Raw genomic sequence first — 14426 nt, forward strand, 5'->3', positions numbered from 1 at the left:
CCCCCCCCCCCCCTCGTGTAGCTTTGCGCGAAATTCAAACCAAACGAACAAACACTGGTGAGTAACAAATATAAAATTAATTATTTTTATCCGACATTTTTTTGGTTGTTGTTGATACGAACTTCCTTACAATCTTTACACTATTGATGACTCAAATTATGTAATCAATTAAGTCATTACCGTTCTGGTCGACAAACTAAGAAAAAAAATTATCACCCACACATTTCGGAGGCTGGGGGAGGAGCACATGAATGTCTTTATATAAAAAATTAATCAAGTAAAGAAAGACCGTGCTGAATTTATAGGAGGGGGGAAGATACCTCCCAGCTGACAGGTCCCTGGCGGATCTTGAGTTAGTTTTGGAAGATAACACTTTAAACATTATTGAGTCCACTATTTAGGATGAAGTAACACAGTTGACTACTTCAGCCTAGTAATGCAACCGAGACAATCAAAAATTAATTATACAGTGTTTCCACCTTTTAGATTAAAAAAATATAATCCGAAACGTGTTGTTGTCTGATATTAAGCACAACGCTACACAAAGAGCTCTATCCTCCATATCGGGTATCGAAACTCGGTTTCTAGAAGTATAATTCCGCAGATATGCCACTGGGGGGGGGGGGGGATCCGAAACTTGTTTCCGAATCTGGAGAGATCCGGCAGAAATTTACGACATCAAAATCCACAATTATAGGTATGAAAAGTATGTTAATTAAAGGTTTTATATAAATGATATTTATCATTGTTGATCTATACATAATCTCTTTCATGAAATCTAAACAAAACTTCAAATAAGTTCACTTGATAAAATCCACTTTATAGTGTAGTAGCTTCTTAACTCTTACCACGTTGGACGTAGTCCTAGATGGGAAGTTAACCAGCAGTTTTAAGAACGTAAGTTTGGAGAGTTGTAAGAGAATAGTAGTAGTAGTCAACTGTAAGTCGTCCTTTCGGCTCTACGAACCAAGTAAGCAATAAACAGCAAGTCGTCCTTTCGGCTCTACGAACCAAGTAAGCAATAAACAGCAGATCGTCCTTTCGGCTCTACGAACCAAGTAAGCAATAAACAGCAGATCGTCCTTTCGGCTCTACGAACCAAGTAAGCAATAAACAGCAAGTCGTCCTTTCGGTCTACGAACCAAGTAAGCAATAAACAGCAGATCGTCCTTTCGGCTCTACGAACCAAGTAAGCAATAAACAGCAAGTCGTCCTTTCGGATATACGAACCAAGTAAGCAATAAACAGCAGATCGTCCTTTCGGCTCTATGAACCAAGTAAGCAATAAACAGCAAGTCGTCCTTTCGGCTCTACGAACCAAGTAAGCAATAAACAGCAGATTTGTGCAACTTGATCTCCATTGGTGGATAACATTTAGATGGCGGGTACAAGGAGGTCAGACTCGTTGGCAGAAATAACAAATTAGCAGATCTGAAACGAACGTGATATAACATACGCCAATACATGTAAATTTCAACTGTATTTGCACGTGATAAGCCTGATGCCTTTCAGATCAAGGCCAACCGAAAGGTTTTATGACGTAAGTCACATAAATTATGGATAGGCTTAAGGCAAGAGCCCAGGAAATAAACAACAGCAACAACACGAAAGTGTTTTATCGTATGTTTTCATTTAAGTTTTAATAGGCTTAGCCTTGACCTGCCACTTACAGTTTGAAACTGTTCTGCCAGATGTTAGATTTTATAAACTAACAAAACAAATACTAAGGTACGTGAACGGTGCAAAAAAAGGTGACCTATCAACTTTCTGGTGGATTAAATAAAGTCCTTATTAGCCTATCAAAACATTACACGCAACGTCATAGATAAGAGGAGAGGAATCATAGAAGTAACAGTAACAACAGAAAGCTAAGCGCAAACCTGTGCAATATGCTGTCTGAGTTTTGCCCACCGAGGGTATCGATCTCAGACTTTTCGTGTTTTGAACTTTCTAGTTTATTGCTTAATCATCGGGAAATGCGCGTGGGGGAGGTCCTTGGTAAAGATATTTGTTAAACACGTACGTGTGTGATAGAAAATTTAGGCGGCTAGTGACGATTTTTCGTCTGCCGTGCTTGCAGTAATTAGTACGAAATCAGAAAGAAAAGCATCAAGTATTTGGGATCGAACTGAGATCCCAAGGGTTCGTGGTTCGCACCCTGTTGCCGCAAAATCGCGCTTTGCACTTTGGGGCCGTGAGTGCGTTATAAGTGTGGCACTCAACTTCCAATATTCGATTAAGAGTAGGCCAAAAGTGGCGAGGGGTGCTCTTAACTACAAGTCTTTCCTATAGTTTATCACTTCAAAATAAGGAATGGTCAGTGGACATAGCCCTTCTGTATCTTTGGGCGAATATCCGAAGCAGATCAAAAACGAAGTATCTAAAAATCAACTCGACTGAGTTGAAACACACACACACGTACTGTGAAAATCTTCCTTTCTCAGTTACAATGGTCTATCTGCGCTATGCCCACCGAGGATATCAAGTAAACAGACACAGATGGAAACAGTTTTGAAACAAATATGGCAAGAAACATATCCCAATATTATAATTTTTTCGATTGTTAACAGTGGGACTTACATTTAAAAAAAGAGAGAATTGTTTTTACGATGTTTAAGTTTCTTTGTTAGAGAGTCGTAAAGGGATAATAATATGGCCATGGTTCACTTTCATCAGATGAACACAGTTCGGTATCTAAATGTTATAACATCCCTGAACCATATTGAAAGTCTGTAGTGCTGATTTGACCCTGTACATGGGTTGTGCCGAATATTATGTTTGTGTGTGTGTGTTGAGTTGTAGAATCTATGGCTAAACCTTTCTCCTCAGGCTAAGCATATGATACATCCCAGGGGAATCCCCAAGATTTCCAATCGTTACATACTTTGTAGATCACATGAGAAAGTCGGGAACTCCGCGTGCATTCATGTAAACATGCTTTCCCAAACATTCTGGGATAAATCTTGGGTGTTCTCCGATATTCACTGCTTTACTTCTGCAGCTGTTTAGCTAGGATAAACTAAATAATAAATAAACAGGATCAGGATCAACTTGTGCGAGAGGTTCTTATCATTCCAAAACATCGAATTACCGAATGTTGGAGAAGACTCGTGATCTATCCTAAATAGGTTTTGAATATTGGATGCCTGTAGAGTGCGCTGCATGTACGACGTCAAGTTAAATAACTTCCGTGACTGAGAGCCAATCAAGGTAAAGTCCGTCTCGTACCGAGATAGTACAAAGTATCTGATGGTGAACTCCGGCTTAATTTACACAAGCGGATGAGAATGGTAACACATTCCCTCCTGGACGGAATGCCAATTCATTGCAGGTTAACCCCCAGCTAACAGTTGTACCCTGGCCCGGCATGTGGTTAGGGTGCTCGACTCGCAATCTGAGGGTCGCGAGTTCGAATCTCCGTCACACCAAACATCCACGCCCTTTCAGCCCTTGGGGCGTTATATTGTGACGGTCAATCCCACTATTCGTTGGTAAAAGAGTAGCCCAAGAGTTGGCGGTGGGTGGTGATGACTAGCTGCCTTCCCTCTAGTCTTCCACTGCTAAATTAGGGACGGCTAGCGCAGATAGCCCTCGTGTAGCTTTGCGCGAAAATCCATAACAAACAAACAATCAGTTGTACCCATCATGCAAATGAGTTCAAAGCGCGAAGCCATTGGCCCACGTTGATCCCTAACTGAAAGTATTAGGCCTAGAAATCTTGCGCAAGCTATTTTTGAATGTTACTACAAGGTGAATGAATATGACGTTACAAAACAAAGGATTTTAGCCAGAAATTATAAATATATTTTTTTATAGTAGCTTTGAAACATTGTAGTTAAAACCACAACATTATAAGAAAATTACAAAAAAAAAAGACATTACTCAGTAAATTTAGAAGAAACCCCCAAGCAGTCCTGTGATGTGCAAAACATATAACCTCTAGGAGACTGGATTTCCCTGGGATATATTATATGCTGCCAAAAAGAAAGACAGGTTAAAAACCATGAGCAGTAATGTACAACTTTGGCAAATTTAATCTGTTATTTAATAACTGATATTGTTTCAAACTGGTACTTTACTAGAACAGTTTCTTTTCTGGGGGGCAATCAGAGAAGTGATTGATTAACTGGGCCACTTTATTACGTCTCTTTCTTTTCTGAATTATCTAGTTTGACGAATTGGGCATCTAAGTCGTTAAAAACAATCTCACTTTCTGCTCTCAACTTTTGACTTTAAATGAATCATAGGAAAAAGGGCGCGTTTATTTTATTTTCACCCTCCATCACCTGCTTCCTGCTGTCTCCTCCACTTTGTCGTGGTCCTTCCTCATGATTTAAAAATATACGCTATGTGGAGAGGGGTGGGTTTTTTCACGATCTGGAATTTCGCGTTCCAGATCAAGATGGGAAATTTGTAAATTTTACGAAACATCAGAACTATTATATTGATCAATTTTGTAAAATATTTTACTGAAGAAAGTAACAAACACTTTAGGCCTAGCATGGCCAGGTGGTTAGGGGTGCTTGACTCGCAATCTGAAGGTCGCGGGTTCGAATCTCCGTCCCATCAAACATACTCGCCCTTTCAGCAGTGGAGGCGTCATAATGTGACGGTCAATCCCACTATTCGTTGGTAAAAAAGTAGTCCAAGAGTTGGCGGTAGGTGGTGATGACTAGCTGCCTTTCCTCTAGTCTTTCACTGCTAAATTAGGGACGGCTAGCGCATATAGCCCTCGTGTAGCTTTGCGTAAAATTCAAAAACAAACAAACAAACACTATATCGTTGAATTTAAAAAGAAAACTCCTTTTCAAAGTACGTCCATGAAGCTACTGGTAATAGAAGTAGCGAGCGTGTTTTTGTTGTTTTATTTTTTTTTTCAGCGCGGTACCTCATAATAAGCTTCACGAGCTTTGTCCATTGCGAAGAATCGAACTCCGAATTTTAACGTTTAAGTACCTAATGTTACCGCTGACTCACCTGGAGAAAATAACGAGCGTATCAAGTACGTCCCTATGATACAACAGGGATTAAACATAAATCAACCAGATTATTATCACTGCCATATATATATATTGACAGAATTAAATTAAAAAAAAGGAACAGAAGAGTAGAAGGTGATGCTCAAACTTCTCATTATGGTATGATAATCTGTCATCACGTGCTAAACACGCGCCGTTTTTGTACGAAAACTGATCATTAGTGTCAGCCAGCGGGTAAAATATAGCAACAAGGACACAGTCTGCAGTATTGTGAAAACAAGAGGGAATCCTCAGTAGCCGCAGCACTTGAAATTATGTTAGGTAGGATTAGAGTAAATTAATCTACGAGGCCTTGGGCGTGGTCAAATAATCAACCGAAAGGGTTTGACCTCCTAAGTCCAAAACTGTAATTAGGTCTCGCCTCGGTCAAAAAAAAAAAAAAGAGATGACAGAGCTATGAGCTAAAAGTTTGTACTTGAAAACCTCGGAGATGTTCTATGAGCTGCTATGCCGCGGTTAAAAATCGTAGCAAAAAGCGAAAGATCTTGGTTCCAGTATACTGATTTCCAAAAACTTCGTTATTTTAACAAGCTTACCTATTTTCCGAAGAATTTTTCTACCAATTAAAAAGAGTACTTTGCCAGGGACCTTGTATAAAATTCTAGGCACAATTAATCTGATGGCGAATACAGGTGTTGCAATTAGATTTTTTCGCTCAATCTGCAACAGTTTATGTGACCTGGGGCGCGAACCACAGTCCGGAACGCTAACAAGTAGGCCGCGCTCAGCCCTAAACAATGTTGACTGGGTTTCAATTCATTGTTCATTGATTTCCACGAGAGCATGGTAGTGAATTTTAATGTCGTGTTTCATTGTAGTCCCGAGTAAGTGAATGCGATAACAATGCAGTTACTCACAATTAACAAACAGTATGAGGGCGACGTATACATCTACATAAATACATGTACTTTTAACTTTTGTTATCATATATAAAAAATAAAGTTATGTAAAGGGGACGAAGTATATTATATTCATGTCTGCCAGTAAACATGCACTGGTTTAATACAATCTTCCGTAAACAATTTCATGATTGATTAACCAAGAAATGCCGTCTGGTAGAGTCTTAAGTTCAAAGTACACAAGTTTATGTAGGTCATGCAGTATTTTTTTTTCTCACGTGTCCAACGGAAGTGACTTATCACACGTACGAGTTATTAATCTAATTAGTTATTCATTAGTAATACCGAATTTTTTAAAACATCTTAATGCCTAAAATAGTTGACAGAAATATTAAGTGTGTAAAAGAACTCCAAATAAAATCTGTCAACTCTTCTTTTCTGTAAACAACAGTATCTTATATCGGTAGCAAAGGGTAAATAATATTTTATGACAGTAGCATAGAGTAAACAACAACATCTTATGTCAGTAACATGTCTTTTTTTAAGCAGCAAATTGCATATCCAGCTCTGCCCTTGGTGAAAGCCCAACAGATTCAGTGAGTCTTCAAGTAAAAGTGAACTCTCGGTCCATAATGGACTTTTTTTTAGGCTATTGTAATATATTTTAAATGTCTTACTTCAAAAGTTTTGTAGGTTATTTTAAGGAAACTGCACTCATCCGTCATTTTTTTTTCTCCTGAAAACGGAAAGAAATACGCATAAATTTGCTAAAATTGAACAAAATCTCTGTGAGTATTTTCAGTACTGTTCATTCTCAAAGACAATTGTTGTAACACAGGGAAAGTTGATCAGAAGTGTAGCAGTCGAGTAGAGAAACTTGGTAGAAATGGCAAAGTCGTTACACCACTTCTTGTTCAAAGCAGCCAATTTAACACTAGAGATGTGGTCAAGATTTCTACTGTCTGAATTTCTTATATTTAACGCATGAAATTTAATAATAAATTTTGCTTCTACGGAGAACCATATTCTACACCAAGAAGTAAAAAAATATTTCAGTTATGAGATACTTCTCTAATTGAGGCTTAAGCTTTTATTCTAACCCTAGTATAAACCGGAAGTTAAACGGTGTGATTGAGGAGAGAGCGGGAACTTAGAGAGCAGCAATATCTTTATTCTTCACCTTATATATGGATATTTTTATTATTGTATATTTTCGTTATTATGGGAAACAAGCTAAAAGTAAGTGTGAGTTTTGTTCTCACTCAACTATTTATAATAGCTACTGCAGTAACGATACAGGGGTTATTCTGTAAAAATGTCTTACTTTTTAAATATATCTCAAAACTTTAAAAGAAATTGGTTTGTTTTAGACTACTAAGTCAGCATGCAAAATTTAGTCTAACTCGATCAACTCGTTCAGGAGGAGATCCGCCAACAGACAGACAGAAAGTTTTCCTTGATTTTGGAAGAACGCCTGTCTCGCGATTTTTATAGATAAATAGACTGATAGGAGTAGGACACTACGGAATTACATAATGGGATTAGAAAAGAACACTGGATTACTTGGTAGGCGTAGGAAACACACAACGGGATTACTTAGTGACATTAGGAGACACAGCGGGATTACTTTGTGGGATTGCGAGAAAAAAAGGCCAACCGAGAACTTTCGTAGGTCCCGGGGAAGGATTGGTATATGGATCCCCATCTCTAAATCGATTTCCCTCTGCCTTTTCCAAGGCCCATTTCCAGGCAGTAGGTCTCAAGGAAATTTCTCCAGTCTCAGTGGGTCTGAAAAACGATATTACTTCGTAGGATTTGGAGACAAAACGGTATTGTGCGGTGGGATGAGGACTCGCATCAGGGTTATTTGGTGTGATTAAAAGAGATGCATAGGTAGGCCTAATGATTTGTTTGTTGCAACTCAATATTATACCTTGCTACAATCAAAGTTGTGTGACGAAAAATAACTTTAACCTGAAATACAATTTTAAATTATTTTTGAAGCCTTCAGAGCTCTCCTGAAGTTAACTGTTTTAATATAGATACTAAAAACACAACACTGGCGCTAACTGGCGGTAATAATTTAAGTAAAATGTATTTCCTGAAATCAGCATTCCACTCCCCATTATATGCTTTTGTGGCACTAAAAGTTAAACCACGTTATCCACCAAACGACAGTTTGTTTACAGTTCCTCCAAGTTGAAACGAAATACACTTCGTTATAATACAGATAGAGGGCGCTAAATTATAATAATTGCTTTGATACACAACTTGATGACGTGTGTTTTGATAAGGATACCTAATTTTCGGGATAAGTGAAGGTGTGTTTTGGCTTCAGCGAAATAAAAACTCATTATATAAGTATGAACTTTCCAGTATCAATTTCACTCAAGTTTTTTAGTGACGCTTGTGAAATAATGTATCGCGTTCACGCTTTTAGTCGCGCACAATCGTGTCTTTAGGGCCTTGTTTTTAACCAATGTGCGCGTTCAACTGGCTAATTGTTTGGTTGTATAATGATATTTATCGTTGGTGATATTTGTTGTTGTTTTTTTTACATCAAACATTTCAGCTTAATTATGGGTTGCGTTTAAACGGGAGAAGATGTCTGACGGAAGAAAACTCTAAAAACGCGGGAAAACAATGGCTTTGTGAGAATAACCCGCTAGATGGCAGCTCCACTTTAATCTATTTAGATTGAATGAAAATACTTTGCAAGTAGCTACGTTCTGTTTCGCAATTCGATGCAATAAAAGCGCAGTAAAACGTAATGGTTTCAGAGATAATCTACGTTTCGTGACAGAGAACATTTCGATAAAGCTGCTTTAATAATGAAGTAATTTACACTAGATTTTTCGTGTGGCCTACATATGAAATGATGGTTCATCAACGATGAACAGCATTGAACTAATCACGTTTTCACCCTCAAATTTACGCACCATTTCTCACCAGTGATTAGTGGGGTTAATTGTAATATTGGCGATAAACACAAGGGCTTATTTACGCTAAAATAAGGGTTCCATCCTTTGCAGTGGGCACAGCGCAGGTAGAATATTGTATATTTTTGCGCTTAACCCTAGAACTACAGGGTGGGATCACATTGACCCCATTTGAATGATAGAAAATTTAACGTTGATATTCTAGGGTTAAAAACATACACAACTGTAATATTAGCCTTTCGGTAGCTCAGCGATAAGCTCGAGGGCTTATAACGCTAAATTTCTTAGGCTAGCCTTAACAATTTTTAGACTGTTCGACGAACGAGCGGGAAACCACTATAACATAAGTTCCCAGGGTTTTACCCTCGTTCCCGTGTCACTGGGACAACTGTACCGTGAAATGAAAGAGAGATCGGTGTAATGAATCATAGTTATAATAGAGGTTATTCGTTTTTCATTACCAGAAAATGTATGCCCCTTCTACGAACATGAAGGCTAAGCCTATAACAAAGCAGTTTGAAACCGGTAGTGCAAACGAAGCGGATATAAATATACATATATATATATATATATAATTCTTAATTCTTAAGCAAGTATAGAGAAAATTTAACGTTCGGATGATATCTCATTCAATGCTGTTGACAGTGTATATACGCTAGAGTGATCGTACATACACATATACTTTTTTTTTTCAATTGTAGTAAGATAATTTAAACACTGAACTTTTATTAAAGAATCAATCAAACATTGAACCATGGAGTAAACGTAACTTGTATAATTCAGTGGCGGATGTCTCACTGGGAGATTACGGACTTAAAATACAAAAATCCGGAGTTTGATTCTCCGCGGTGAACACAGCAGATAGCTCACTGTGGCTTTGCTGTGGTGGACACAGATAGTGGTCGAAAAGTGTGTTGAATCCCCACCTCCAGAGAATTTACTGCGTCATATGATTTTATAAAAATTAGGACTTAATTAAACATTAAAAGTGTCTGTAATGGTATATATATATATATATATATATGCTGATGGTCAAAACAGTGTTGTGCACTTTAATTAAAATTATAGGTCAGTCACTTCCGGTCGTACGTTTCCGGTATTCCGAATTATAAAAAAACGAACTGTTAATTGGTTGGGTTTGATAGAACTAAAGTATTTTTATATTAATAATTGGAGTTAATTAGTATGATGGGGTAGTGCTAGTTGAGGGAAGCATAATTATATTTCATTTTGTGTGCTTAGAGGATAGCGAGATTAAAGTGATCTTCTGTAGCTTTTTAGGATTTGAATTAATCAAATATTGTTGTTTCCTGTCTACTCCTTGGAATAGGTTCTCAGTACAACATTTTTTCGACAACAACACCACAAATAAGAAGCGACGCCAATACAATAGAAACAAAGAAAACTGGTAGTGGTATACAAACGTGGGAAATATAACATGGGTATTCTGCAGAATAGAGGTTCCCCAGTGGATCAGTAATAAATTCGCAGACTTACAATGTTTAAAATCCGAGGCTCGATTCTCCGCGGTGGAAAGAACGCGAATAGCCCATTGTGTAGCTCTACTAAAAACAAACAAACAAACAAGTAGGTTGTATTGGCCAGCATTCTGACTTACAGCGTTTTATAATTTTCTCCATTAGTCTGTGTTATTATCGTATTATTTGCAGTTTGCTTTTGCTGATTAAAAATGTTATTTGCGTAACTCGCCTACTGTTATGTTAAACTACCAAATGTGCACCTTCATCGCACGGGGAAAACATGGGGGGGGGGGATCCTGTTTGGATGTCTTTCAGCATCAGTTTATCTTCTTCGTTTTGTTTATTGAGGAGCTTCATTTGACCGTGTCGGTTGTTTTTTCCCCTACTTCAGTTATCCTAATTTTTGATTTTGTCGTCTCGTCCATCTATTTTTCATTTCTTTTGCTAAGCGACGTTTTCTTTCTTACACTTTTTTCAGAACTATGTTTAGTTTTATTCAGAATTGTAGTTCATAATTTATTTCATAGATGGTGCTAGTTGTATTCAATTGAAATGAAAAACTGAGGTGGTTTGATGCTGCAAAGATGCCATCTTTTAATTTGAATGTTAATCAATATTTGAAATCCCTGATTTCGTCTGTAATGGTATTGAAATAACTTGCTGTCAATATGATCATTTATTAAAAATACATAAATAAATCTTCACTTTACTGGTATTTGAACGCGAGACTTACGCTTGAGGTTCCTGCGCTCTAACCACTAGGACAATTTGAGCGTTACCAACAGATAACGCTTACCCAAAATGATAACGTTTAGGAGATCAGAAACGTAACGGATTTCTTATAGTACATAGTTTTGTTTTTGGTAATGTGTCGGTGAAACTGTATTTCCTTATATTTTTATTTGTAACCACTTTTTGAAAAGCATAAAAATAAAAAAAATAATCATAGTTTTCACGCATAGTCAGGTGATTAGGGCGCTCGACTCGCAATCTGAAGGTTGCGGGTTCGAATTCCCGTCATACCAAACATGCTCGCCCTTTCAGCCGTGGGGGCGTTATAATGGGACGTTCAATCCTACTATTCATTGGTAAAAGAGTAGCCCAAAAGTTGGCGGTGGGTGGTGATGACTAGCTGCCTTCTCTCTAGTCTTACACTGATAAATTAGGGACGGCTAGTGCAGATAGCCCTCGTGTAGCTTTGCGCGAAATTCATAACAAACAAACATTTACATTTATAACAAATAATCAAAGTGTTTGTTTTATTAGCAGTTGAGTAAATACAAATTTTTGTAGTATTTCATGAACAAAAATTAATGATAGAAACAGATAAATTGTGAACTAAAAGTTTAATTTTCTTTGTTCATAGAATATGTCATTGTTATAATAATAATAGAAATCTAGCTTACATAAACAAACTTGAAATGGGAAGAATGGACGCAAAGAAGTAAACGTCATGGAAGTTTTAATTTCGTGAAATTTATCATTTGTACATGTGTTATGAATAGGTGAAAAGTGTTGAAACTGCTTAGTGCAGTTACTGCATATTTGTTTTCATCATGAAGACTCTGTGTAAATCATAAATAAAAGTATAGCTCGTGCGGTTTCGTGTTATTGATATTAAATGGCGCAGTAAAACATGACATCTGTTTCCCTTGTTACAAGTTATCAGAACTGTTTCCGTCGGATTTTGTGATTCAGGTGATAAAATATGCGAAGCTACGTGTGGTGTTTGTTGTTGTTGTTGTTGTTTTTGAATAACTCACTATATCAAGGATTTGAACTTAGATATGAAACAAGTAAAATGTCAACAGGGATTCATACTTAACCTGAATTTGAAGGGTGTGCATTTTCTCTTATCTAAACAAATTGGAACAGTCATTCTTTCAAAGCGTTACATAACTATCATATCGTGAAAAAAATAAAACGGCTCTTGAAGGAAAAACCAAAATAAAAACTTCAAATAAATATGATAACATCACGTATATAAACCTTTAATCCAAGGGGTTTAGTGTGAAATCGCGTATTTAGACAAGAAATAAAAAGTTATGAAATTTATAATTTGTACATGTATTAGGAATATGTGAAAAGTGTCTTTTTTTCGTATTGAATTGTGAAATAAGTGAACCTCACAACTTTTACTTCAAAGATTATTACATTTATATTAGGAAACAACACCATACTTCTGTATACTCCTAACAACCCGTAAATTATTTAGCCGCGCCATAGCGGCTCATAGAATGGCTCTGAGTTTTTATCAAGTACAAACTTTTAATTCATACCTCCATTATCTCTTGACCGATTTGAAATTTAATTACAGCTTTGGATACAGGAGGTTAAACCCTTTCGTTTGATGTATTTGACCACGCCCAAAGTCTCATGGATTAATTTACTCTAATCCTACTTAAAAGAATTTCAATTTGAGAGTATGTTGGCGCACAAACATATAGCTAATAAAAAGTGGGGGAAAAAGAGGTATCGTGGATTAATTTACTCTAATCCTGCCTATAATAATTTAAAGTGTTGCAGCTACTGAGGATTCACTTTGTTTATAAAGATTTAGCATATCAGTGGGGTGGAATCACTTGCTCTAATCGACTTATTTTTTTTGTTGCAGCTATCAATTGTAAGTGGCCTGATAACCCCAAAAACTGAGCTGTTTATTTGTCCATTTACTAGAGGTTTCATTTGACTGTGTAAAATCTACCATGAGTGTAATTAGAAGTTTGATCGATTCGGGAGAAGGTAAAAATTAACACCTTCATGTCAGTGAGTCATAATGTATCTCAAATAAAGGGACAAAGCTCACCAGTGGGGAGAATCTTTCTCCCTTTACCCCGGTGGACATACCCCTGCAGATGGTTGAGTACGTTATATTAAAACTATTTTCAATAACCAAATCAACAAGTTATGTGTAAAAAATCCAAAAGTGGTACATTACATGTTGCGAAACTTTTCGAAGGGGGTCATGATCAGCGCTGGATACTGCATCAGGGGCTAGTTGGGGATCAGGAAAGTGGATATAAAAGATAAGGACCCTTTGAACACAAAGATATATCGTCTTGTTACGGAAATGAGGCTAATAGGGAATGGGTTCACCAAGATAAAGCTTCCAGTCACACCTCCCGTTCAACGTCTCGTACTCCAAGCAGCTGTGAGAAATGAAATGAGTAATCATGCTATTTTATACGAAGATATACCGGTCAAGTCGCCGAACGCATCGCGTATGAATATCTGTGCGATCGAACTGTCGAAACGGGCCATGGAAAATCGTCGTCCTCGCACACCAGGTAGATTATGGAAAGCATCAGGAAGGGGTAGTGTGCTTTGGACATGACAGCCTTACGCTGGAGCCTTTTGCAGTGAAAGCTATGCTGCAACACTATTGTCAAGATCAATGGTCGTCAGTTAGAGCCTGACCAGACGTAGTTGCATGGACTGTAACGACGTGAAGTCGCTCGAAAATCGTTTTATTTTAACATACTCAATCCTCTGTAATTTGTTAAGAAAAGTAAATGATAATACAACGTAGCGCATTCGAGTGTTGTACAATTTACATATTTTACGCTTGAAGGAGTTGATTCGAAACTGAACGAAGCACGTGCACGCAGCCGACATCAACCATTAACATAAGAGTGTTTCAAAATGACCAATGTACTTCAAAACTAACGTGGCTTAATCAAATTTTGTCTAACACGCATGAGATAAAAGTTGAAAACAACAACCATTACTACACGTTTCAGTACTCAGTCCTTGACAAACGTAACTCGCATACAAATTGAATTTTGATTACATATTTATCAAAATATGTATGTTTTCAGGATGTTATATTCTAAAATTACAAAACTTTTTCTACCTTTCGAAACCCCTTTTTTTATTTTTTCTGTAATATATAAACGCGTATAAAATTATTTTTTTACTGAAGTAAAAAACGTGTAATTATAGAAGGGTCTCGAAATAATGCATTTTATATTGAATATTTATATATTTTAGTTTTTTGTTTATATAATCAACAATCTATATAATCAACACTCTTTCACGTTGGGTTCGTATCCCCGTCACACCACACATGCTCGCCCTTTCAGCCGTGGGGGCGTTATAATGTGACGGTCAATCCCACTATTCGTTGAT

General features: G+C 37.2%; 1 protein-coding gene across 2 annotated transcripts in view; it reads right to left on the bottom strand.

Annotated features, from left to right (window-relative positions):
• Window positions 1-13900, bottom strand: part of LOC111088910 — a 20621-nt gene extending 6721 nt beyond the window's left edge. The window contains exons 1-2 of one of the 2 annotated variants that reach the window (XM_022400207.1): window positions 13890-13900; window positions 12058-12060 (exon numbers count right to left, since the gene is read on the bottom strand). The gene's annotated coding sequence lies outside the window, so the exon portion shown is untranslated. Of the gene's footprint in view, window positions 1-848; window positions 1558-12057; window positions 12061-13889 lie in introns of those variants that run through there. The other variant, XM_022400206.1, reaches the window with a different exon arrangement.
• Between the last annotated feature and the right edge of the window lie 526 nt (window positions 13901-14426).

Source organism: Limulus polyphemus, unplaced genomic scaffold, assembly GCF_000517525.1.
Source record: "Limulus polyphemus unplaced genomic scaffold, Limulus_polyphemus-2.1.2 Scaffold4713, whole genome shotgun sequence".
In the NCBI taxonomy this organism is placed as follows: domain Eukaryota; kingdom Metazoa; phylum Arthropoda; class Merostomata; order Xiphosura; family Limulidae; genus Limulus; species Limulus polyphemus.